This window comes from Cnephaeus nilssonii (genome assembly GCF_951640355.1).
Source record: "Cnephaeus nilssonii genome assembly, chromosome: 6".
NCBI lineage: Eukaryota > Metazoa > Chordata > Mammalia > Chiroptera > Vespertilionidae > Cnephaeus > Cnephaeus nilssonii.
The window spans coordinates 32,144,224-32,172,095 of record NC_137077.1 but is presented as its reverse complement, the minus strand read 5'-3'; the positions used below and the strand labels follow the sequence as shown (position 1 = coordinate 32,172,095).

The window sequence follows — 27,872 nt, the reverse complement described above, 5'->3', positions numbered from 1 at the left end:
ACTCTAGGCACCTGGAATGCAGCGAGAATACAAAAGAAAGTCTCAAAAGGAACGATACCTTGTTGGCTTGTTGAGCCATTTGCCTGCTAAGATGGATCTGGTCATTATTTTAAGTGATACTGGAGCTTTAGCAGTATTTAAGGGCGAGCATACAGGTGTTACCTGTTTGGGTTAATTGATTTAGCCTGTGGGCCACCTGTAGTAGGTAATGACATCCCTCTTCCAGGTACCCATGCTGCAGTCTTGGGCTGCTTTCCCCTGGCGATGTGTGGGTAAGGGAAAGAACGGCTTGTTTTATTGGAAAGAAAGGAAAAAGCCTTTGAGGATGGGAGAGCTGCAGCGGAGCCAGCTCAGCACTGATTATTTTGCACAGAAAGACCCAGTGATTTAAAAACCATAAATGCTGTCCTCTGAAATGTACATCATGTTAGATTAGCCTCCTTGTAATAAGCCATCAGTCGCCCTTCAAGATTTTGACTGAATTATAGGTTGCAGCCACAATTTTAATTACAAGGAAGAAACTTAAGCAGACGAATAAGAAACTATATTTTAGTGTCGTCTAAAACTATAAACTACTTTGTATAACCGCCATTATATCTGTGACTATTAAATATTTTTAGAAATCATTAATTCAACTAATTGTCTGGCAGTTGGCATGATGAGTTAGATTAGGGCTTAACACCAGGGCCATGTTGGGTCTGTGTGTGTCTGTGTGACTGCCTGTAGGCGCATGTGGGGTGTATGGCTTTCCAGGTGTTAGACATTTTCCTAAGAAATAAACAGGTTTAGTGTTTTTCAAAGTACTCCTTATGAAGACAATATCTGATGAGTACAGATATCCCTTTTAGAAAGAAATCGGAGAACATGTTGGTTGCATAGGAGAGAGATTTCATGTTGTTTTTACTGCCCCATCATTTTTACATGGTTGCTACTGTCAGAAAGTTGGATTATCCAAAATCCAATGAGCCCTGGCCTGTGTGGCTCAGTTGGTTGGAGCAAAAGGTGGCAGGTTTGATTCCCGATCAGGGCACATACCCAGGTTGTGGGTTTGGTCCCCAGTTGGGTGCATACGGGAGGAAACCAATCGATGTTTTTCTCTCACTTCTAGGTTCCTCTCTCTAAAAGAAAAGAAAAAATGCGTATGTTAAAAAACAAATTACTGCAAGAATGCCACACTGGTTGCTTTTCAAGTTCATACAAGACACTTTTCTTACTTATTCATAAGTTTAGCATTATATTTAAATATCCAGGTCATGCTTATAACAGACAACCATGTCAAAGGTGAAGGGAGAAATTCACATCAAAGCACAGGTCTAGGTTCTCATTGTTGTAAACCACGGTCAGGTCTGTTCAGAGTTCCCTTGTCCTGACCGAGGACACACAGCTGCGGAGAGGGGCGCTGTAGAGAGGACATTGTGGCTTCCGTGTGAAATAGTCTTAAATGCTTGTGACTTCCCTAATGTGTCAGGGAGGAAATGTCACAACGTGGTAGCAGAGGTACTTTTCCCATTAAGTTATTTTGCAGTGTTGCTACGGAGAAATTCATAAGAAAAGATGAGGCAGGTGACTTTTGGTAGTCATATCTTTAAAAAAAAAAATCAGCTTCTAAGATATTTCTGCTAATTCAGAAGCTAATTGTCCTGTGACAGAGTCTCAGGTTAACTTTTGTTTGGTATTCTAGTAAAAGATAGGAAGTTTTCCCAGCTCCATCTTAGGATATGTTAGTTCTCATATTTATTTTCTTTTATTCTTTTTTATGAGTGGCTCAATTTCAAAGCAGAGCAATATTCCAAAATTATACACTGGGTAAAAAGAGGTTTATAGCTAATGTTCATGAACAAAATAAGTCTGCTTGATACACAAGCACAAGTCCTGATTCATATAATCTAAAGGGAGCATATTAGATGCACTGAATGAACAGTACCATGTAAAAACAGTATTGGCTTCATGGAGACCAGTGTCCTTAGTGAGCACCAATGGTGTGGAGCCAGGACTTTCCTGTTCATAGATTTCCCTTCACATTCTCCAGGCTGGACATGCCATGAAGGCAGTTTTAAGTTTCAGGATTAAAGTAGTGCTAGGTGCCTGAAACAGCCAGTCCATGCATCCTTCCTCCAATTAGTTTTCTGTGTTGCAGTAAAGATTCTGAATAGGTAAGTGTGCTTAAGCAAGAGGCAGTTGGAGGGAAGTGTTAGTTTGTTGAAGAAGAGAATACTAAGGTCCTTCAGCAATATAGAGAGTCATTAGCTAAGGAAAATATTTGCTGCCAATAGAAGAAACTACAAATGTGTGTGAGATATATGTGTGTGTGTATATATATATATATATATAATTTCTGTTATTTATAATTTCATACATCCATGTGTATAAATACATACATAGATGATTAAATCTATGTATGCTGAAAGTTTGGGGATGTATCATTGCTAAATGTAAAATCCTGCAAACTTGGGGGTGCTAGGCTGTTTCCCATACTATATTGTGTCAGTGGAATTCCGTCTTTTACACGTGATGGGTTTTCTTGAAGAGGAAAAAGCATAGAAAATGCAGTCATAGGCCAGTTGCAAGTTCAACAGCAATAAATCCCTTGGTTTGTGTCGGTTACATTTCCCTAATTTAGATGAGGTTTCCCTCAACTTGACTTCATCCGTGTCTGATCAGAGCTACTTAGTGTGCAGCAAGTATACTTTATTTTCACGGGAACTCGGTTGCCTTCAGTAGGAGGCAGCCACCAACCCTTCGGATTCATCCACAGACGAGGTTAAAAGTGTCCTGTTGTTCGCTCGTTGGGGTTTTTTTAGAGGCGTCAGCGGTGCAGAGTATTTGAAAGGGTTGGATGCAGTGCGTTTTGATGGCTCCATTCCGTGTGCCACGTGTGAGAGGTAGAAAGTGTGAGAGGGACTCCGCTTCTCTGAATAGGAGCACGTTCACATTTGCTTATGGCATTAGTCCCCTTGGAGTTCAGGAAGCAGAAATGGGAGACCAAAGGGCTTTCTGGAAGCATTTCATGCGTCCATGGAGGGTGAGTTACATTGGGTATTAATGTTAGTAACGGAGGCAGAAATCAGGAGGAAAGAGGAGAAGCACCAAAATGGCTTTTTCCTGGAGCTTTTCCCTCGGGAAGCTGTTTTGGAGTGTTTAGGAAGAAGGCCCCTGAGAACCTGAGGAGGCAGCTGTCAGCAGGGGAAGTGACAGATGTAAGGGAAGTCCCAGGCCTGTCCTAGAAGAGGCCCAGCACTGGTTGTGTGAGCATTATTTACACGAAGGTGAACAGATGGATACATTTGATCAGATTCTGTCAGGTTCCTACATCAGAATTCTGTTTAGCATTTTGAATCTGCAGTTACAAATGCATGTATTTCTGATGCATTTACTTAAGCCACTGCCATGTCTTATTTTTTTTTGTGTGTGTGTGAGACTTAAGGTTATGAGAATAATATTGAAAACTAGAGGCCCCATGCACAAAACTCATGCAAGAGTAGGCCTTCCTTCCCCCTGGCTTCTGGCACCGGCTTCCCTCTGGCTCCCAGAACCTGGGCTTCCCTCACAGCCCCGGCTTCCTCTAGAAGGACTTCCGGTCTAATTAGCATATTATGCTTTTATTATTATAGATGGCTACTATTTAATATAGCTGTTCTATTCTGTTACTATTTTTTTAAATATATTTTATTGATTTTTTACAGAGAGGAAGGGAGTGGGATAAAGAGTTAGAAACATTGATGAGAGAGAAACATCGATCAGCTGCCTCCTGCACACTCCCCACTGGGGATGTGCCCGCAACCACGGTACATGCCCTTGACTGGAATAGAACCTGGGACCCTTGAGTCTGCAGGCCGATGCTCTATCCACTGAGCCAAACTGGTTAGGGCCTATTCTGTTACTACTTATTATTGTCTCATGGTGATTTATTTCACTAGACACACTATAGGATGATCAAAAGAGATAAACTAGATATGATAATTTATGCTATTTAGGAAGGAGGCATTTATAAAAAAAAATCCAACAAGAACAACCCAGTTTTAATAGTAAAGTAGAGTGTGTGGTTTAATTTTCAATATTCTGTGTCAGCAGGGTGGTGGGGTTACTCCCCTTGGCTTAAAAAATTGAGAACAAAAGTGGAAAATCAGTAGAGTCATAGTTCATCATGCTGATGTTGGTATACAAATGTGTACCTTCTGGAATATCAATGTCTATCTCTAAATTACAGAATCCTTGAAGGTTTCCCCCCCCCCCCATAACTTTTTTTTGGGGGTGAGGTTCTTAATTGTTTTTAGGTTTTGTATTTTCTTTTTTTTTTGTTTTGTTCTTGCCACATGTTCATTCCCTTCTTCCATCTCTGCTGTTGTGCCTGGAGGTTTTTGTACATTATACTGAAAACTCCTTTGTAGCCTTTAAGTTTTAAAAGAATTATTATAATAGATGTATAGTATATAATAGTTTATGTTAACTAACTTAACTGTTGGCCAGTACAACCACCTGAGTTTAAGGTCACAAAACTTAAAAATCTTTGATGAGGCCCTGTCTAGCATTGCTCAGTGGTTAGAGCAGAGGACTGCACACCTGCGGGTCATGGGTTCGATTCCTGATCAAGGGCATGTACCTGGGTTGCGGGACTGATCCCCACCCCCAGTCAGAGCATCTGTGGGAGGCAACCAATCAATGTGTCTCTGTCATATTGATGTTTCTTTCTCCCTCCCTCCCTCCCGTCCTCTCTCTCTCCCTCTCTCTCTCTACTTCTACTCTCTCTCTCTGATTGATCTGTCCTCATGCAAATAGGGCTCCAAATCTTCACAGTTTTATTGGTCCAAAAGTCACTGTCCTGACTGGTCAGAATGGAGCTGCGCTGATTGGTCAGTGAAGAAGCTGATGGAGATTAGATGGGAAAAGCCTCAGTCCTATTGGTTGAATTAGGATACCAGGAACTCCTTTATAAGGGCTGACTCAGATGGCAGAAACACAGGGCAGGTAGTGCAGTTTAGTACAGTGCAGGTAGAAATTATTATAATGTCCTGTAATTTTTTTTTTTTAATTTGAGCCCAGCTAGCCAACAGGAGCCCTTCTTAGTAGGTGTCTTCTTTCTCAAGGTCCACAAGCCAGAAGCTACTCTTTAGACAAGTTTTTAAAATCTTATATCTCATAAGAAACTTGATAAAGGTTTTCTCAAATTTGATACAGTCTGAAAATTTTATGACTTTATCAAAAACAAGTTGTAAAGAAAGAATCTTTTTTCAACTATCAGTAACATCAAGGATGACAACAAAATTCTATCAACTATGCCTTTGGAAAGATTAAATTATCTTTTTTCTTGTATCTATAAGTATCTATGAAATCCTCTCTGTAAATTTCTATTCTGTACATAAAATTCTCTCTGTGAAATTATGGTTGATATGAAAAGGTCAGAATTTTATAGTCCTTTAAAGTAGACATCCCAAATCATATAAGTTTCAGGCCTCATAAAACTTGCATCCTCTCCTAATAAGGACATACTTTGCAACAGTTGCATAAATGCCAAGTATTTAATGGTCTTTTCATTGGTCTAAAACTGTGATAATAAACAATATCTGCATATATTCTTTAAATATTGAAAAGCATTTGCCACATGACTAGGGATTAGTTTAAATTAATATAGTTTCCTAAGTTTGATTCTAAATATTTTTAAAATTTCAGTCAAAGTGTTATTTATGCAACTTTTAGTTTTTCAAGTAATTAAACCTCAAGTATTACTTTCCTTTTTAATCAAATTCTGTTGAACAATATTCAGTGTTTTCACCCCAATACAATTCCTCAATTTGATGAGAATGAAGAGTATTGATAATATTAATGTCAGTGATTCTGATCCTAGGCTGTCATTGATCTTGGTACTGTTTCCATTGCTCACTTCTGGCTCAGGTAAGAACTGTTAATAACTGTACTAGAAATGCCAGAAGCTCTTAGCACATTTTCTTCTCCATAACTCCAATCCTCACTTGTACCTCACTTGGATTTCTTTAGTTGTCAGCCTATCGTTGTGCCTTACTCAGACAGGCATTCCCTAAAAGTTTGTTGGATGAATTATAGTAGTTATTTAATTTAGCTCTTTGTAATAGCTACTTCTACCTCCATTGGCAACTATGGGGAACATTCATGCATATTCATCTCCATTTTTCCTAGCAACCATTGAAGTGTCTTTTGTAGAGTGACACTAAATACAACATGTCATGGTGATGGTATTATTGTCCTAAAAAAATCAGTCTGGCCAACCAGGAATATTGTGGTAATATTTTGTCCTTTTGATAAGTATACTCCATGGTACATCTCTTCCCAAATCTGAATACTGTCCACAAAACCTTACTGAATCTCTATTAAAATCTATATGAATGTACTTTAGAGAGTGTTGCAACTGGACTCCAGTTTTTTTATTGAGCATGATTTCCTTGAATTTCTTGCTTCCGTTTTCTGTTCCTTCATGCACACTTTATGTGAATAAGATGAACATTAGCAGATTTATCTACATCTCTTCATTTCTATTCTACAGCAATAGCTCCTTAGAGTAATATCTGAAGTTATAGTAATTTTCTTCATATCAGAGAGTTTCTAACTATGTTAATGGAAGCTAGACTGGTTGCAGAAACATTCGTGAGAACTACCTATGCTGTAACATTTAAACAATTTATTTGATCTCTCTTTAGCTTACCTGCTCATGCCTTTGGAACATTGATGTTGACCTTGTTGGAACTTTGTCTATAATCATGATAAGTCCTTCAATAAAATCTAGCAGAAAATGACATTTAAATTTCCAAGTGATTCATTAACCCTTTGAATACTGTGTGATATGCTATGTCCATCATAGCAAATAGATACTCTTATGACATTGTACTCATATATTATTTCCTTGAATGTCCAATACCTAATGATTTCATATTTAAAATAATAATAATATAGAAATAATGACTGTATAAACACTAGATAATTCTTAGCATTATCTACTGCTCTTGTTACCGATAAAAAGTGAGGAATAATTTTTGAGGGCAGCAAGGGGTAGTAAAAGTTAAGCAACCATCAAAACTACAATTTGTTTTTTCAAAGCAGCTGTGTGACTTTGGCCTTGTGTCTCTGAGTTTTCATTTCCTCATGTGTAAAATCAGCAAATGTATTACCCCTACTTGTTTACCTGACCTACTGCTAATCATCCTTCATGATTCATCTGTCATCCTTTAGTTTGGGAGGCTACTGGTGACTCCATGGAAGGCTGGGTCTCTTCTTGTGTATACTCCATCAAAAGCCTGTGGCATTCCATTGAAACTCTCTATTAATTTCTCTCTCTCTTGAGAGCATGAGCCTCTCTGGGGCAGGGACCAAGCCATTGTACTACCAGTGCATTGCTCATAGTGGGAGGCAGAAAAGAAAGGTGATAAGGACGCAAGCTGAGTTTATATCCCATTTCTGGACCTAGATCTTGGCTCCAACATTGAGGGTTATGTAGCCTTGACCAGGTTACTTAATTTACATAGTTCTTTGTTTCCTCCTGTGGGATGCTGATAATAATGGCTGCCTCCTCAGTGTTATTGTCAGAATAAACTTAAGTCATATTTGTTAAGATACTCCCAGTGTACCTGGCATATAGAAAGCACTCAATCAATGCTATTACTATTATTAATAATAGCTACATGAATTTTTGTTGAAATAAACTTAACATTGTATTGTTTGTTCAGATATTAGAATCTATGGCCATTCCATTCTATTTTCTGACTAAGAAATTAAAATAGATACTTTAGCCTTCTGAATTTGCATATGGGGACAAAATGGCCATCTGTTAAAACGGTATGCTTAATGTTGCTCATATGCATTGTTAAGAACTGTGAAGGGTCTGAGAGTTTTACCCTATTTGCAAGCTAATATATCAGCCTGCCACAGTTTCCTGGGTGCTGACAGAAGACACTGGAATCTTGGATCAGAGACAAAGAACAGTGTATCACTCACAGCAATAGTAGTAGCCAGAGTATTAGCATGCGTACCTGTTCCCTGAGCCCCATTCCCCACATGGTGTTTCAAAGAGAGTCTGGTGATGCCTATAATTCCGGGAGAGAAAACATGAACATAGGGAACCTGGCTCTTTTATAATGGGCAGTAAGCATGACTAACCTTTGACACTAAGTAAGACATTATCCTTATTATAATGGACTGTAAATATACCTGCCTTTTGCTCTGGAAGGAGACACTATCTCTTTCTTCTATGGCTTTCTCTATACAAATATACTCAAAAAAGTAGTCCTAAAGAAAGGCAGTGGTGCCTCCACTCACAAGACGTACAGAAACACAGGACTCATAGAAAATGGTCTCTCATCATGGTAATTTTCCTTTCTATAGAGTGGGTTTGTAGCTTTCATCAGATTCATAAAGGGGTGTGTGAACTAAAACAGTTTGTCTCTAAATCCCTAATTCATTATTTATGTGTTAACATATCTGAGGATATCAATAAGTAAACTCGAAGGAAGCAAGAGCTACCATGAGGCATCTTATGATGGAGGCCATTCCCTGTCCCAGAATCAGGGCTTTTATTTGGCTCATATTAAAAGTGGAACTAAGTCTGGGAGATGGTACCCTGGTCCCTGTGCATGGGAAACAGAGTTGAGAGCCCTGGCTTCCGTAAGGAAGGTGGACAGGATAAGGACAAAGAGTGAGAACTTTCTCTTTGAAAAGGGTATTAATTGTTATAATGCTTACTGAAATGATTTAATGCATAAAAAGCTAACCAAATTCATTTTCAAGATTGGATGTGCATTGTCGTGAAGTTTATGATGTATGCTATACATCACGGCGAACTTAGAGGCTATTTCCTTGACTGAAATAAATTTTCATTCTCATTTTGTATCATCAAACTGTGTGCTTTTTTTCTTTCCACATTTGCATCATTGCATTTTCAACTTTCTTATAAGCAAAATGTTATAAATACCATGACGAGTTATTTTATGATCCATTTGTCTCAGCCGTGGTGACCTCTGTCACTTGAACCACTGTTCAATGTATTCTGACACAGCAGAGACTAAGGCACAGGTCATTTTGTGGAATTAGTGACTACCTGAGAGCCCATAGCCTTATTGCCAACCCAGTCATTAGTACCCAGCACATGGTACACTCGGAAAGCATTATTATGATTATGATTATGTAACAAAAATAAAAGACAAAAACAGATGGCTTAAATAAAAATACTGTTAATCCAGGGTTTTTCAACATCAGGGCTATTTACCTTCTGGGCTGGATAATTCTCTGTTGTGGGAGCTCTCCTGTGCATTGTAGGGTGTTTAGGAGCATCCTTGGCCTCTACCCACTAGAGGCCAGTAGTATCACCCCCTTTCCAAACCTCAGGCACAGTAAAAAGATGTCTGTAGATATTGCCAAATGTCCTCCCTGGAGGGGGGTGGAGGGGCAAAATAGCCCTCCATGGAGAACCACGGTGCTATTCTCATTTTTTAAGAGTGAGAACGTTCGGAACATTCTATACATGAAGAAGAAGGTAAGTAAAGAGTGCAGCATAAACTAATCAACATTCATAACTCCCGCAGTGAATTAACGCTTCCAGAGTTGGAGGGATTTGAAAATGACCTCTCTGCCAGTTCCTAAAGCCATGTGTGGGATCTGTGATGGAGCATTGTGAACGGGAAAGACTGGACTTGGGTTCTTGCCTTTTTTCTACTTCTTTGTGGTTTTAGGATTTGGAGTCAAGTAATAACTTTCCTGAGATTTTTGTTGTTGTTGTTTTGCAAAAGAGGGATCATCCCTTGTCATTCCTACCTTTGAGCATTGGCCTGTGGATCCAATAAGGTAGCTGAAGTGAAAACACCTTGAGAAGTCGGCACAGTTTTATAATTGTTAAGAGAAGAACAAGTAAAATGATTTTGTTTTAAGAAGTTCTTGAACATTTGAGAGCATTCCTTGAAATAACTAGGGGAACCCTCAGGGCATTGCAGAACAGGATTTGAGAATCCCTGCCTTTGAAGATGCCCTGTAGCCCTGCTCAGCTCCCTCTCCTGTGTTCCTGTTCTCACGTGCTGAGCGGCTGTGACAGACAGCGCCCTTGAAGGAGTGGCGGAAAGGCTTGGCGGACAGTGCCAAGGAGGCAGCACTCAGCGTTCAAAAGCATAAGGATTTTGTTCATGTTTCCTCAGTATCGGAAAAGTACCTATCAATTGAGTAACCAGAGGCTTTTAAAAGGACAAAAAAAATAATAAAGTTAACATTATAAGTTTATTAGAAATGGATGTTGCTGATTTAAGTAATCACATATCTGACTTAACAAAAAATACTTCGTATTTTGTATGATAGCTTCATCTTTGGTAAAAAGAAAAGAGAATATCTTTTCTCTGGGTGATGCTAAAATCGTTTTAATAATGGGGAATTGCTGCACATTTCTCTCTTTTAAATCTTTAGTGCTAGCCTCCCTTGCCTGAAATTGTGTGAAAATATATGCCTGAACTTTGAGCAATAGAATAATTTAGTCTTAGATTAGAATGGATCTTAAAAGCTAGATGATCCAGTATATCCTTCAATCCAGGCATCCTATTCTCTGACAGGAGGTCCTGCAGTCTGTTTGATTTTCTACCTTTCCTCGGTATTGCTTATATTTGGAAGAGTTTGCAGATGAGGAAACTGAGGCATAGAGTGCTTAAGTGACTGGGTACATGATCCCTTGGACAGTAAGGAGCAAAGTCAGAGGGTGACTCATTAGGTCTGAATCTAGACCCTTAGCTTAAATCATTTGGCTTTGTTTATTGCTTCCTAACTCTTTCATTTTTATTTTTTGATTAATCCTCACCCGAGGATATTTTTTTTCCATTGGTTTTCAGAGAGAGTTTAAGGGAAGGGGAGAGACAGAGACATTGATTGGCTTCTTCCCACATGCCAGGGATCGAGCCTGCGATCGAGCCAGGGATCGAGGTACATGCCCTTGACAGGAATCAAACCCACAACTCTTCAGTCTGCAGGCTGATGCTCTAACCACTGACACAAACTGGTTAAGGTGCATAACTCAATTTTAAAAAGTTACTTTTCATAATGCACTGAAATCTACCTCTCCATAACCTTCCATCAAATAAAAAACAAACAAAAAATCCCAAAAAGCACACACAAAATAAAACAGCACCTTGTTCTTTCATGTGGAGCAAGAGACGATATATCTAGTCTATACTCTTGTCAATTGCTATCCTTAAAATGTCTGATTCTACTTAATGACTGGCCCCTTTCAGTACTCTTAAATTTGATCTGTTTTTAGGTGAATGTATCTTCTCCTTTTACTTGGCTTGATTTAGCACAGTTGTACCCCCTGTTTCCGGTTGACCTTTTCTGGGTGTTGAATACTTATCCAATCCCCTGCATTTACCATGGAAACTAGTTCTGGAACCAATATTTAAAATATTGTTTTAACATCGGGCATTGTTTTTATCTAACTTTGATTTGGACACTCTACAATTATCAACTCTATTCTCTTTTTTGACTGCCTCCTCTTGTTCTTTGCTTGCATTATGATTGCTGCCATTAAAAATTACAAAGACTTGTGAACTTTTCTTAAAGGAAGTCTTTTCGTCTTGATATTTTTAAAAGACTTTATATTGAAATGGGTTAAAGTTTCAGCTTGTGTATTTAAGTCCATCATTTCAATTAAAAAATCTTTTTGTATTTTAAAATTTCCTCACAGATTACAGTTCAAAGTTGGTATTTTCTTCTAGCTATATGATTACTGCATAATTATTCAAGTGTTTTGGGTAAGATAAGATCATAAATAGTATTTGTATCCATTCCCACTAATTATTAAGCACTTGTCTCTTTCAGGGAAATTTAATCTATATGTCTGATTCATAGTCCCATAATTTTTCAAAATGTAATTTTGTAAGAGCCATCTAACATCAGTCATTTTTATGGAGTGTTTGTTTGTGTGTGCGTGTGTGTGTGTGTGTGTGTGTGTGTGTGTGTGTGTTCATTTCTAACATCAGAAGGTAACATTTTGTTATGAAAAAACAAATGCTTACATGTTAAATATGTCTTATCTAAGACATAAACTTGGTTAATAAGTCCCTGTCATCTACCACTGGAAAAAAATGTGTTTTTATTACAGATTGAGTTCCTTAAAATAGACTAGCAGATACCCATGATACTATGCAAAGGGGTATAATTTCTAGGAACAGTGGTAAGTCTCTGTTGCTCTTTCTTTGGCCCATAGATTAAGGAAAGTCAGTTAAAAAACAACAATAGGATATTGCCCTGGCCAGTGTGGCTCAGTTGGCTGAACATTGTCCCACACACTGAGAGGTCACTGGTTCAATTTCCGGTCAGAGCAGATGCTGGGCTGTGGGCTTGATCCCCAGTAAGGGGCATGCAAGAGGCAGCTGATCCATGGTTCTCTCTCATTGATGTTTCTCTCTCTCTTCCTCTCTCTCTCTGTCTCTCTGAAAATCAATAAAAATATATTTTAAAAAATATATAAGTAAACAGTTGACAATATATATGAAATAAGAATAGAAGGATTCTATTTCATAGATTCTGGTACATGATAGGGAACCATAGTTCAGACTTGGCAGGTATTGACCAGCATGCTTGTCTCCATGTCATTGAAAGGGTCCTGTACTTTAGATGGCCTTGACCTGCTTCCAGAGAGCTATGAATAAAGGATAAATAATAGTTCTGCAACTAGGTGATAAAAGTAAAATAAAATATGCACTGTATAGGGTGCTCATTTATTTATGTGGTCAGGGACCAAGCAGGAAGAGAGAAGCCACTGCGATTATTTGAAAAGGGGGCATGTAATGTGGGAAAATTGTTATACATTGACAATAATAAATTGTAAAATAGCAACCTAGAAGTCAGGAGTAACAAGTTACTACCACTCATACACTGGGAGACAGAAGGAGGAGGCAGGATTTTCAGGGGCACTGGATAAAAGCTGGAGCAATGGAGGGGGAACCAGGCAGAGGTGGAGCTACTGCCTGAGACACCTGGGAAAGTAGAGAAAGAGGAAGAGAAATTCAAATAGCAGAAGGTTGATAGATGTTGATGCTTGGAGATTCTTAATAGGGGTTAGTTTTACTAGTGTCTGTATTTTGTTACAAAAAGTAAATGAGAGAGAGAGATAGCGCGAGGCACATGAGCACACGCACAGGCACATGTGCACCCATGCACACACACATGTGCACCATGGTGCTGGCCTCCCTTGCATCATGTTCCAATTTCCCCCCTGCAGCTGGACTCACCTGGAAGCCACCTGCCAGAGGAGCCTGGGAAACTTGACCCACAGGAGCCAGCGCCTGTCAGGGGTCTCCTGAGCAGGAGACGGGCAAAGAAAGGGCCTAAGGCATAGAGGCTGGCAGACCCTCACCCAGGACAAATGAGGCAGTGACTCCTATCTTGCTATCTACACTAAGTCCTCGCCAGACATTCTGTTGCTCTCTATGACATTCTGAACCCCTCATATGTACCCTGTATCTAAACCTAATTTTGTTGCTATAAAAGTGGGATTGAGCACATGCAATGTGATTATTTGATTACTAGAGGCCCGTTGCAGGAAGATTCCTGCAAGAATAGGGCTTCCTGTAGCTGGGACTAAGCAGAGAAGGGAGCAAAGCCTCCTTCTCCAGTGCCTCGCTCCCTCTCTTCTTCGCTGCCACGCTCCCTTCCTTCTCCACTGCCTCGCTCCCTCCTGTCTCCGCTGGCTCACTCCCTCCCTTCTCGGCTGCCTTGCTCCCTTCTCCATCGCTTCACTCTCTTCTGCAGCACTTGGCTTCCTTCTACGCTGTCTTTAGTCTTCGCTCTGCACCTGCGTATGCAAATTAACCATCATATTTGTTGGGTTAATTTGCATACTCGCTCCTGATTGGCTGGTGGGTATAGCAGAGGGATGGTCAATTTGCATGTTTCTCTTTTATTAGTGTAGATTGCATGCATTCTGCATAGTAGAACATACAAGTACTTACACATTTTGGACAAACTACAGATCAGTAGGGATATCCATACTTTCAGTTTGAAATTTTTAATTTGCATAGAGAGTGAGGAATTGAGCAAGAAATGATGATAATTGAAACTTTGGCCTCTTGTCCTAACCGGTTTGGCTCAGTGGATAGAGTGTCGGCCTGTGGACTGAAGGGTCCCAGGTTTGATTCTGGTCGAGGGCATGTACCTTGGTTACAGGCACATCCCCAGTAGGGGGTGTGCAGGAGGCAGCTGATCAATGTTTCTCTCTCATCAATGTTTCTGCCTCTCTGTTCCTCTCCCTTCCTCTCTGTAAAAAATCAATAAAATATATTAAGAACAAAACAAACAACAACAAAAAAAACTTTGACCTCTTACATAGCAATGGTGTTCAGAGCACATTTATCGCATTTAGTTGATAATAAGAAAAAAAACATTTAAGTTTTTATATGTTCAGCCATGAATACTGAAAATTAAAAGAAAACAGCACAATGTGAGTATGTGCCTAGCCAGTTTGGCTCAGTGGATAGAGCATTGGCCCATGAACTGAAGAGTCCTGGGTTCATTTCTGGTCAAGAGAATGTACCTAGTTTGCAGGCTCAATCTCTGGCCCTGGTCGGGGCATGTGCAGGAAGCAACCAATCAATGTGTCTCTCTCACATCGATGTTTCTCTCTCTCTGTCCCTTTTCCTCATCCCTTCCAATGAAAAAAATATCAATGGGAAAATATCCTCGGGTGAGAATTAACGAAAAATACAAAAAATAAAATTTGAAAATGTGAATATGCTAGCTATGTATGTATTTGAATCAACATATGAGACATTACTATTGTATTGGGATTCATCTGTACTGATTTTATATTAAATAAGTGGGTACTTGGTTCTGAAAAACCTTTAATTCTAAAGAAGGTGGGGTGTAAAATTAGAAATAACACTTTTCTAACCAAGAAAACTATAAAGTCTCTTCCAGGGCCATCCCGTATGGTCGTGCAGGTAACACATTTCTGAAAGATCCGCTACCGAAGGGCACATCTTTCTCTTATTCACACTGTGGTACCTTTTGTACTAACAGCCCTGATTTTCCAACACGGATATTATTGGGGAAGATATTGCCGAGAGAAATTTCATGGCCTTCTTGCAAGAAGCTTGACTTTTAGTGTCCACGTCAGGATGCTGAGAGCCCTTTTGAAGACTAGCTTGGCTATGAGAAGGACAAAGCTACTCATAGCGCTTAGATGTTCAGGTTTGCCTACTTGCCTTTAAGGCCAAGACTACTTTATTTATCTTTACTGCTTTCATGTGAATCCTTTGTGTAATAGTGAAAACTTACATTATATTAAGATCAAGATGGGGAGCACAAAACGTGTTTTTGTTCTCAAATGATTATTAATGTTATTGTAATTAGCTAGTTTATTAATATGAATAATAGGAAGAGAGCAAAGGGGAGGCCAGACACTGTAAGCATGGTCACCTGGGAAGCTTCACTAGGAAGCTACAGCTTCACATGGCATTGTTCCTCCAAGCAGATTAATACCCTCCCTTCCCCTATCCGGTACTGGATTTTTGGGGGGAGAAGGGAGGAGAGGCACATGCACTGTGAAGTTGGGGTGACATAGCTTAGTAAGGTGCTTGTCTGTCAGTCTGGCCTAGGGAACAATGAATTGGCTAGGAGAGTGTAGCCACTGCAAGCCCAGAGGGTGGGGCCACTCGAAATCTTGGAAGATTAAAATCCCCAGACATAGAGTTCCTCCTCTTCTTGCTCTCTCCTGCTCTGTGACTTGCACTCGCCCATGCTCTGGCCTGTTCTCTCTTCATAGCCACGTGGCCCTAAGCAGCCACATGGCCATGGCCATGCAGACTCAGACTCTACATGCAGGATGCTGGACTGGACTGTAACATGGAACAGAAATTCTGGGCAGTGGCCTTGATTCTGGCCCTGCTGAGGACAAGATTGGACATCTTCCGTGGGGAGGGGGACAGCGATGAGATCTTGGATGGGGAAGCTCCTTAATTTTACAACATCGATAAAGCTTTCCACAAATCTCATCCTCCCTTGGGGGACTGAGGAAATTCGTTTCCTCGAAGCATCCCAAGAATTCCACTTCCACCAATAACATTAAAACTATGCTATGTTCTAAGTATACAGGACGTAATGTAACTTTAGGCTAATATGCAAATCATTGTTAGTATATTTTACAGAAGCTAAAGTATCGTAATAACGTGGTTAAAGAAACTTGGATAAGGCCTGCCAATTTAATTTTAAAAAATCCAATTTGACGTCTTTATACAAAGTCAAAGCCATCTACACATCGAGGAAGAGATTGTTCAGTTGGGTTAAAAGGGATGGGTTTTAAGGATAAGGTGGCAGCATCAGGCTGTAGGGAAGCTTGCAGGTGCCGGCATTGGACTGGGCACAGCCCAGGTTTAGCACTGATTTAAGTAATTGATCAAATTTCCTAACCTCCCCATGCCTGTGTGCTAGGGCATGTTTTCTGTGAAAATCAAGTGTTAATGGATCTACGATGAAGTAGAAAGCATTTAAGAAGGTACATTGCAGATGACACTTAAAAAATCTTTTCTAAAGTTCATTTTTTATTTAAAAAATACCAACTTTTCTTGAGTTATTATTTGTTTTCATGTTCAAATTAGGTAACACATATTTTTAACCAGGTTTTCTTACCCTCATTGCCTCTTTCCTTATTAGCCTCTCTGTGTCCTTGTGCCATTGACTCTATTGTTTAATTGTTCTGAGATATGGAGTTTTTGATCCTAAACATCTGGGCACGCAGATGTTTCCTGAGATGCACCTTATTTTTTATTGTATATTCTTATTTTCTCCTTTTCCTCATGTTCCTAAAAACATCCTACTTATTGACTTATTGATCACACATATTCCCTTTGTCTGAGGAAGGCGATATTGGAATATAACAACATGGCAAAGTGCAGTGGAACTGAGATTTGGTTGTTTTCTCTGTAGCTCCTTCCAGTTTTAAAATTATTTGGATCTCTGTAATGGAAAGATCTGAAATTTCATAGGTGATACATTTGAATCACATAGGCAGACAGTTTCCCCCACACCCACTTTGCCTCTTTGTGGTGTGTGTGTGTGTGTGTGTGTGTGTGTGTGTGTGTGTGTTTACTCAACATGTGCATATTTTCTACTTGCCCCATCTGGCATCGGCTTGAGCACCAGTCTCCCTAGCTGTTCTATGTCAAGAGTACTTTAGCCTTTTCATTATGAAAGAGAAAGAAATGAAACAATATGAAAAAGAAAATACTTCCACTATCCTCCCCAACCTCACTTTTTGTTTTGTAGTTTCTAAGCAAGTTTGTTGCCATTTACCTTTGCATTTGCATTGCTTATTGATTGGCAATTTTAAAATTGTTTATTGTGCTCTTTTGTTTCACTGTTGAAGAGCTAAAACAAAAGCTACCAGGCCCTGTGAGGTATACATTTGCATGCAGTAAGCGTTGCCCTAGGAAAAAGTAATTGCTAATGCATATTTATGTGGCACAAATTTGCCATTTGTTTATGCATAAAATTATCAATAGTGCAGGGCGGCCCAGCCGTAGAAAATGGTGACCTTTTTAGCTTAATAAATAGAAATCAGCTGTTATTGTGGAAAGATCAGCCATTTATTCTGTGTTGAGGGACATTGCCGGGAAAATGCAGATTGGGGCTGGCAATATCATTAAATGGAAGGCCAGTGACCCTTTCTGTAGAGTCTATTATACTTTATCTAATAGGGGATAAATGACTCTGGTTGGCAAATGGAATAAAGAACTTTTTTTTTCTTTTGAAATTGTATAACTATATGAATTTTCAGCCAGTAAAACTGAATAGGAAATCTCATGCTGACCTGTTGCTAGAATGCTCTCAAAAAGTATGTTTTAAAGTTGCTTTTTCTATTCATTATTCTCTGATTATTTCAATTTGTACCCATTGAAATAAAGTAAGTCAAAAGATATTTTTTCCAGGAAAATAGGCCTTGCTTCATTTTTAGCTTTGATTTTTTTTACCACACTTTTTTCTTTGCATTGCAGGTATCTTTGAGTTTTACAGGGTGGCTTTATATTTGATGTATTTAAAAGATTAATGGTAGAAGAAGAGATTATCAAAATAAAGTTCCCAACTGATTGTAAACTGAGCTGGTTTTTCTTGTTGTTGTTGCTGGACTAAGCATAGTACTTTCTAATGATAAGAATGGCTTTTAAAGTAAGTCTCTAATCTTTTGATTTAAGAATATCCAGCCCTGGCCAGTGTGGTTTAGTTGGTTGGGAGTCCTCTTGTGCACCTAAAGGTTACTGGTTTGATTCTGGGTCAGGGCACATGCCCAGGTTGCAGGCTCAATCCCCAGTAGGGGGCATGCTAGAGGCAGCCAAATGATGTGTTCTCACATCAATTTTTCTCTCCCTTTCTTTCTTTCAAAAAAATAATAAACTGTTCTTTAAAAAAAAGAATATTCTGTAAATTGAAAAACCTCATCATAATATTTTCTTAATATGTAAATAACTAACAGATAGTGTGTGTATCTTTTTGGATTGTTTCACTGATGTCTTTTATAGATGAAATGCCCTCAGTCTTTCCAGAGCTCATCTGTGACTGGTTAACGTCGTGGGATCTCATACTACATTTAATATATATATATATGTATGTATGTATATATATATATATATATATATATATATATATATACACATATATATAATATTTTATACATATATGTGTATATTTTATTGATTTCAGAGAAGAAGGGAGAGGGAGAGAGAGATTGAAACATCAATGATGGGAGAGAATCATTGATTGGGTGCCTTCTGCATGTCCCTTATTAGGGATCAAGCCTGGAACCAGGTGTGCATTGACCAGAAATCGAACTGTGACCTCCTGGTTCATAGGTCAACACTCAACCATGAGCCACACCAGCAGGGCTCACACTATGTTTATTTGACTAATATCTCTTTGATGTGTTAGTGAACTTTCCTACTTGTAAGGACTTTTTATCCACTTTTTCAGTCCTTACAGAATTCACTGTTAAAGAGAAGTCATGTGGTTGTTTTTTTTTTTATTGATTAAGGTATTACATATGTGTCCTTATCCCCCCTTTTCCCCCTACATCCCCTCACTCATGCCCTCACCCCCGCCCCCTGGTGTCTGTGTCCATTGGTTAGGCTTATATGCATGCATGCAAGTCCTTTGGTTGATCTCTTTCTGTTTGTTTGTTTGTTTTTCAATACTATTATGTAATATTTGATGCACTCAAAATGTTATGTAAGTTGTGAAACAAGGTAAGGAAACAGAGACCTGCAAACCCACCTCAGAACATGGCAAAGCTCTTTGAAGCTACCTGCATGCTCCTCCCTGATTGTGTCTCCTGACACAAGTGCAAGGCCACAGGCGTAATGTTTCTACAGCGGCGGTCTTTCCCTGTGCTGCGGTCTAGCACCACAGCGCATTCTGCAGAGTGACTGAGCAACCTTTTACTGATGGAAGTGAGTCTGTTGCCCTTTTCAAAGCCGAGGGTGTAAATGGGATTCAGACACCAGGGTATATTAGTCCATCAAATGAATATATATTTTAATACATATATTTGATGTATTAATTTTTATTGATTTCAGAGAGGAAGGGAGAGGGAGAGAGAGATAGAAACATCAATGATGAGAATCATTGATTGGCTGCCTCCAGCAAACCCCCACATGGGGATCAAGCCAGCAACCCAGGCATGTGCCCTTGACCGGAATTGAATCTGGGACTCTTCGGTTCACAGGCCAATGCTCTATCCACTGAGCCAAACCAGTCAGAGCTGAATATATTTTTATGCCATTTATAAGATATTGATTTTAGGTCCATTAGATTTACAGTCACTGGTGGGAGAAAAAAATGATTTAATGAGTAGGTTGGAATTCCAGAGGAAGAGCAGCAGTGATTAAACCCTTTTTCCTCAACTCCCTGCCCCTGTTATGTAATACTAGAGGCCCAGTGCATGAATTCGTGCACCAGTGAGGTCCCTCGGCCTGGCCTGCAGGATAGGGCCGAAATCAGCTCTCTGACATCCCCCGAGGGGTCCTGGATTGTGAGAGGGCGCAGGCCAGGCCTAGGGACCCCACTAGTGCATGATCAGGGCCTGAGAATGATGCAGGAGGTTGGCCAGCCAGGGAGGGACCGCGGGAGGGCTCCAGGGTGTGCCTGGCCTGTCTCGCTCAGTCCCAATCAATCGGCCCGACCCCAGCAGCAAGCTAACCTACCAGTCAGAGTGTCTGTCCCCTGGTGGTCAGAGCACATCATAGCGACTGGTTGATGGTCGACTGTCTGCCCCCTTGTGGTCAGTGCACCTCATAGTGAACAGTTGAGCGGCCTTAGCATATCATTAGCGTATTACACTTTGATTGGTTGAACAGCCGACCGGTCGACCAGACACTTAGCATATTAGGCTTTTATTATATAGGATCTTCAAGTAGCTGAGAAGAGAACTGAGGGGGGTGGCAGGGAGAGGCAGTTTATCATCTGTCTTTACAAAGGATCACAAAACAAATTTCAACTGAATTACTGTGTCTCTTACTGTGATAGAACAGATTATTTTGGTGTGATACAAGTTGCCAACATTATTTTTTATAAGGTGGTTTTTAAGTTAATGAATATATTTTATTTTTAGAAAACCCAGAGTGTATCTATTTAAAAATTTTACCTAATTTAATGTATTATGTAAGGAGATTATAGGATATTAAGGAATCAAGTTTATTTATTTATTTTTTTAAAGAAAAGAGACCCTTCTCACAACTCTAAGAAAGGAAATTTCATCATGGTGCCTGTCTTAGGCAAGTTTTAAGTGATATTAGTGAGAATGGCCATCACCATAATTTTAAAAATAGTTTTTTTTCTGATCCACAAATACATAGAAAATTATTGTTTTATACTAGCCTCTTCCCTTTCCCTTTTTATTTTGCTTCTTTTTCTGATAAGGGGATGACTGAAATATCCCTTTACTTTTGTGTAAATTCAGATATAGGGCACTAATAGTAATTCTAGTCAATTTTACCCAAGTAATGTTGCTAGCATCTCAAATGAATTTTCTCTTAGGCTGCTTTGGAAGTTACATGTGTATTCTTATATATGAAAAAAAACTAATTATAATATAGGTGGGAATTTTAAAAAATTCTAATTACATTTTTAATATTCTGATATGCTGATATGTTATAATTGAAGGAAAATATGCCTACTGAAATTCGACTATTTCAAAATTTGACCTGACATAAAGATTATGATATCAAACAAATTTATTAGAACTTTATATTTTAACTCAAGTTTTTTGAGTTCTCTGACAAAAAATATATATAAATACAGGCTCCCTCTTGTGGGTAAAATTACCACCTGTGTATTTCTGTGTTGCCCAAATATAGAACATGGCACAATTTGTCTGTTTCACTTTTAAGTAAATTCTACTGTGGTAGTCAGATGTGACATTTCACTTAACTGAAAAAAAAAAAAGAGTAGAGTTTGGTGTATATTTTGAAGCAACATTTTTAAAGAAAAATAATTATTTTAAAATGGCAGACAACCTTTATTTTATTGCAACAGCATAATTCCTGATGTTCAAAAATTTTAATAACTTTTGTCACTTTGGAAAATCTCTAATGGAGTAATTCATGAATTAATGAAATAATGTGCCATCTTCACTTTGTCTATAAGGGGACTTTGGGATTTTGTCAATATTAAGAGTTCTGATGTTGGAATGAAGTAAAATTCCTCCCTACCAATCATGCTCCAGATAGATACTCTATGGTAATGAAACATCTCAAATTCCATAAGCCTGTGGTCAAAACTGAGCAATCTGGGGTGTAATAAGAATGAACACTGAAGCATTACTCAGTTCTCCATGAACTGAACTGACAGGAAAGAGACGGAGCTGGAACTGGTGCTGTGGCTGCCACCATATGCATGTTCCCTGCTTTCAGAAGTCTGATGCTTGGGAATTTCAATTGGTTTCCAGGGGCCATTTCTGTCCAGTCTGGGGGAATTGGTAGCAGATCCAGAGTTTGATTCATTCCTGAAAGTGGCAAGGGCATTGTTTCTAAGGTTGAGCTGGGCATTCATAGAGAAAACCTGGAGTAAGGGATGTGAATGTAGAGGTAGCTGGGTGACTCCCACAAAACAATTATGAGTTGACCATTACTGTCATATCTTTGAATGGAATCAAATAAGGGACCCCTGAGGATACCTGAAGAACTCCCAAAATCATTTCAAGAAATAAGAATTTTCCTGTCCTAAAGTATCTGCAGGATGTTTACATGAAAATTAGACAAAATGAACAACTTCTAAGGGAATGAACATATTTGTATATATGAATATAACATAACTTATATGCATATACATTTTTAGATTAACTCTGGTGGCATTACAATGCCAAATTAATGCCTTTTTTCATAAACAACGACTTTATTATAATTATTATATATTTCTATAAATTTACATATGTATATATTCATAAATTGTTTGAAAAGCTTAGCTACCTCCTGCTTCCAAAAGTCTTATGTTGATAGATTTACTAAAAAAGAAATGTGCATTTTTAATTGTTTAATTTTATTTTTTCCAGCATTCCTTTTGCTGATGACACAATTCCTGTTTGAATCTGTTTACAAGATTCTGAAAGCTGAACAAAGAATTTTGGCACTGCACTGGGCAGGAAAAAGGTACATTCATAAAAAACATAATATACACCTTTGAAAAATCAATTACTACATTTGCTTACTTCCCCCAAATGGAAGTTTATATGCCTTCTCTTATTTTTAATTTATAAGTAACAATTATGACATCTGCATATACAACTATAGTACATAGTTTTTTTAGTCACATGACAACTAGATATGTAATTATGATTTTGAAACATTACATTATAAAGGTAATGTCCCTAAACTGGCAGATGATAGCAACATTCTTTTAATTTTCTTAATGAGAGACAGGTTTACTTAAAGTTGCAGAAGCTTTTTATTTCCATTGATAAACGTGTTTTAAAACAGTTGATAATTTGTTGTCGTTGCTGCAAAAGAAATATTTAGAGTCACAATGAGTAGATCACACATTTTACAAAATTTTCCATAGACGATTAAATATTCTAGGGTATGCTTTCATAAACACATACAAAAGTGCAATTTTCTGAGGCCGATTGCAATTCATTTGACAGGAAAATTTGTGGGCATCTATCTGTGTAGGCATTTATGAAACTCTTGTTTGTTCTTTCAAAAAAAAGTTATACTCTTGGAAATAGGAATTGAAGGTTTCACCACAGACCTACAGTTGAAAATCCTTTTCTAATCTGTGGCTGACTGACTGTCATGGGGTGGCCTCAGAAAAGTTTGGAGATAAGTGATCCTGTTGTTGTATGGAAAAGGCATTCTCTTTCGAGTCCTAAAAAGAATAAGAAAAAAGTGGTCTTCTTGCAAAGTGAACTAAAACTTACTTGTTTGCTAATCCATTCTTAAAATCTTGAGACTATGTTTCTAAAACTTCAAGTTACACATTTATTTGTGAAAGCCCTTAGAAACAACAGAGGTTTTTACCTTCTTTAAAAACTAAATTATTACAAATCTAAATAATACTTTTAAATTTATAAATAAAGCTTCATGTAGTCACAGATAAATGAAATATAATATGCAGGAAGGAATAGTGAGTAATGGATTTTATGCTAATAGAAGTGGAATAAGTGACAAATGAATATTGCAACTATAAAACTTATATAATTTTACTAGTAAAACTACCAGTGTAAGTAAAAGTAAAAGGCAAATCACAAACTGGCCAGTTCTAATAACTATAAAAAACATTACACGTAAATAACTGTTATATTATAAGAAAGACACTAACTTCATAATTTAAAAAATAAGACATAAGAACAAATTATTACTGAGGAATTTAATTACCCTATACTAATAAAAGGGTATATAACATATTATTTAGACCGGACATCTTCCGGACTACCGTCCAGACATCCTTCCGGACAAAGCCATAGTGGCGGAGCTGAGGCAGAGGCAGTTAGGGGTGATCAGTCCAGCAGGGGAGAGAAGTTAGAGGGATCAGGTCAGCAGGGGAGAGCAGTTTAGGGGGATCAGGTTTGCAGAGGAGAGCAGTTAGGGGTGATCAGGCAGGCAGGGAGGCAGGTGAGCAGTTAGGAGCCAGTGGTCTTGGATTGTGAGAGGGATGTCTGACTGCCGGTTTAGGACATCCTCTGAGTGGAAAGGGTGCAGGCCGGGCTGAGGGACCCCCCTCCTGTGCATGAATTTCGTGCATCTGGCCTCTAGTTTTAATATAAAAAGCTAACGAAGAAATGCAAATTTACTATCCATCTAGTAAAAAGTTACTGTCACTTACTATCTAACTAGTAAAACGTAGTTTGGAATGACAGTGCTGGAACCAGAATGTGGGGAGGTGGGTGCTTTCAATAATGTTGGGAAAAGGTTATATTTGCTCAACTTTCCAGGAAGTGATTTAGCCATCTCTGTGAAGAGCCTTAAATGTTTCGAAAGCATTCTATGCAACATTTCCACTCTGTTCCTTTGAAAAACATTTGATTGCAAGTAATCTGAAATAGTTTTAAAAAGATAGAACTTGATATGTCTTTGATGTGAAGTCTGTGTAGGCAGTTCAGAGCGGTTGGATGGCTCCACGGTCCTCAGGGGCCCGGATCCTGCATCTCTTACTCTGAACATGTGGCTTTTACCTAGAGTCTTGGAATATCTAGTATTGGTATACCTGCCTTCATATTCATATTCCAGTAACAGAAAGGGAATATTTCTGGGAGAAGATCATGCTTTCTCCCTTTAAGGATATCTTCTGAAAGATGTCCACATTCCTTCCACTTACATTCCCTTGGCTAGAACATAATCACATGGCGTGCCACACTGCAAAGAAGGCTGGAAAATGTAGTTTTTGTCTTGCAATATAAATGTGGAGTGGTTATTAAGTGGAATAATAAGAAAACAGATATCAGGGCCTAAGTAACAGCATCTGGCAATTTCATTTCCAAGAAACTTAACTTAATGAAATAATTAAAGGTGATAGCATTTAGTAGGTAAATATGTTAATTTTCATATATTTATAATGGGAATAGTTTGAGATTGATTAAACTGCCCAACAATACAGTTGTGATTAGATAAATTTGAGCACTTTCATGTTATAGGATATTATACAGTTCTGACTAAGAATTTTGTATAAGTATTTTTAAAAGTATTCTCTTACTTTAGAATAGTAATTTTCAACATTTTCATTTGATGGCACACATAAAGTAATTACCAAAATTTTGCAGTGCATCAAAAAATATATTTCTTGCCGATCTGACAAAAAATAGGTATGCTTTTGATTCATTTATTCCAGACGGCTATTGTTATGTTGGCTGCTGTCATTTTTTTATTTGACAATCTAAACAATAAGGTATTGCATGTTTTAAGAATTCTTGTGGCACACCGGCTAAAATATGCTGCTTTAGAATATTAAAGGAGTGAGAAATTGTTAAAGCTAAGTGAAAAATCACAATTAAGTAGCAATCTGTGAGAAATTTTTTGCAGACATTAGAGTGAGAGCATTTTACCTCTGAAACTAAGCTGACTTGAATCTTTGTAACTTGTAAGAAAAACATAATGTTGAGGAACGTAAGTGTTGGAGATGCACTGTTTGAGTTCAGCTCCTCACTGTACCACTTACGCCTATCTATTGTTGGGTATATTCCTTAAGCACTGATTCCTCATGTGTATGACCTCAATAATAAAGGAATACACCGTATCATGCAAATAATTTATCATGTAAACACTAATGTCTACAAAATAGATTTTAAAGACCGAAAAGATACTGAAGATAATCAACTTATAAATGATTAAAGTTTCAATTTAATAGGAAGATAGAAAAATTTTAAATCTAAATGCCCCTAATAACATAAACTTAAAAAATTATTAAGGAAACAGATCCACAATAACAGTGATAATATCACACTTCTCTCAGTAATAGGTGGAATAAAATGGACAGAGAAAGTAAGGATGTAGAATTGAAAGACAAGATTAAGAAATGACCTGATAGACATACATACAATCTTGCATACATTTACAGAATTCATTTTATTTTGAAGCACACATGGAACAGTTATAAACATTAATGGTACAATGTCATATATTAGTTCTCAGCCATTTCAAAGATTTGGAATCATTATTAAATTAAGCTTCAAATAAATAACCAACATACAGCTAGAAAAAGTTTCAAAATTAAAAGAAATCACAATTGAAACTATAAATATTTTAGACTAAACAAAAGTGAACATTCTATGGGTATCAATTGTATAATGCCTGTAATATGTATTTACTGGGAGAATTATGCCTTAAATAAATGTATTAGAAAAAAAGAGTAAAATTATTAGTTCAAGAATTAATTTTAAAAAGAGCAACAAAATAAACTTAAAGTAGCAGAAGGAAGAAATTGAAGTAAGAGCAAACTTAATGAAGTGAAAGAGAGGACAAAGAAAGTGAAAAATCGATTGCTGCCAATGATGAATGAGTTTTCCAAAGCTCTGATGAGATTGAGCAAGAGAGCAAGTGGCAAGGGGCAAATAACTATTATCAGGGATGACAAAGGCAACATCACAGCAGCCAATGTAGTAAAGCCAAGTAAGGAAATAAAGTTCATAGGATTGAGAAACAACCAACCGAATGTCATTATCGGCAAATGATATGAGTTAATAAGAGAATTTAGTAAAGTTGATGCATATACTGAAATCAACTATATTTCTATATATCAGCATCAATTTTTATCTAGTATACAGTAATAAGAGATGTGCAGTACCTCTATGGGAAAAATTGTGAAACTATTAAGAAATATTTTCAGGGTTGGATTAAATGATGAGGTAAACCATGTTTATATACTGAAAGATCCAGTAGTGGAGAGATGTCCCTTACTTCCAAATTGATTTGTAAGTACAATATAATCACAATCAAAATGCCAACTGGTTGTTTTGTGCTGGTTTCTTTGTTATTTGTTTGGATAGTGTGTGTGTGTGTGTGTGTGTGTGTGTGTGTGATGTGACAAGTTGATTCTGAAATGCAAAAGGCAAAGAATAGTCAAGACATTCTTGACAAAAAAGAAAGAATGGGTGGGATTACTTGCCCTACCAATATTAAAAAGCTCTCTTAATTCAGAAAGTGTGGCATTACTGCAGGGATAGGTAAGTAGACAAATGAGAAAGAACAGAGAGCTCAGAAACCTCTTGGATATGTGGACATTTTATTTATAATAAAGGTGGTACTTAAAAGCAGTAGAGAAATAACAGACTTTTAAGTGCATGATACTGGGAAATGTGATTTTAATTGAAAAGAATGAAATTGAATCTCAACCTCATACTACACACACACACAAACACATAACATTTAGTTAATAAAAAACTAAGTTTAAGATACAAATCAATAAGAAAATTTCTTATAAGAGATTATTCCAAATTCTCATATAAGAGAATCTAAGGCAATAACTTTATGACCTAGAGTAGGAAAAAAAGCATTTTTATTAGACTATTTTTCAGAGCAGTTGTTGGTTCACACACCATTAGCAAAAGGTACAAAGATTTCCCATATACTACCTCTCCCCTCTCCCCGACACACATGTCCTCCCCCATTATCACCTCCCCACCCTAGTGATGCATTTTTTAACAATTCACGATTGACACATCATATCACCTAATGTTTATCATTTATATTAGGGGCTACATTATTATTGTTTGTTTGTTTTTAAGATACACCATAACAAGAGTGAAAACACAGGACATAGAGTGGTAGAAAAAAAATTTGCAAAACATCATTGACACAGGTGGTATCAGAATAGATTTTTTAAAACTAAGAATCAAAGTCAAACTTCACATAATCCAGTAGAAAAATAGGCAAAACAACAAATCCTAATGTCCAATAATATGTCTAACCTAC

At 37.9% G+C, this 27,872-nt stretch overlaps 1 protein-coding gene across 4 annotated transcripts in view; it reads left to right on the top strand.

The window, feature by feature from the left end:
* The window catches only part of SOX5 (SRY-box transcription factor 5), a 950,952-nt gene that overhangs the window by 235,693 nt on the left and 687,387 nt on the right, over positions 1–27,872 (top strand). For all 4 annotated transcript variants that reach the window (XM_079773594.1, XM_079773592.1, XM_079773591.1 and 1 more), the window contains exon 4: positions 22,523–22,619. The gene's annotated coding sequence lies outside the window, so the exon portion shown is untranslated. The remainder of the gene's footprint in view (positions 1–22,522; positions 22,620–27,872) is intronic.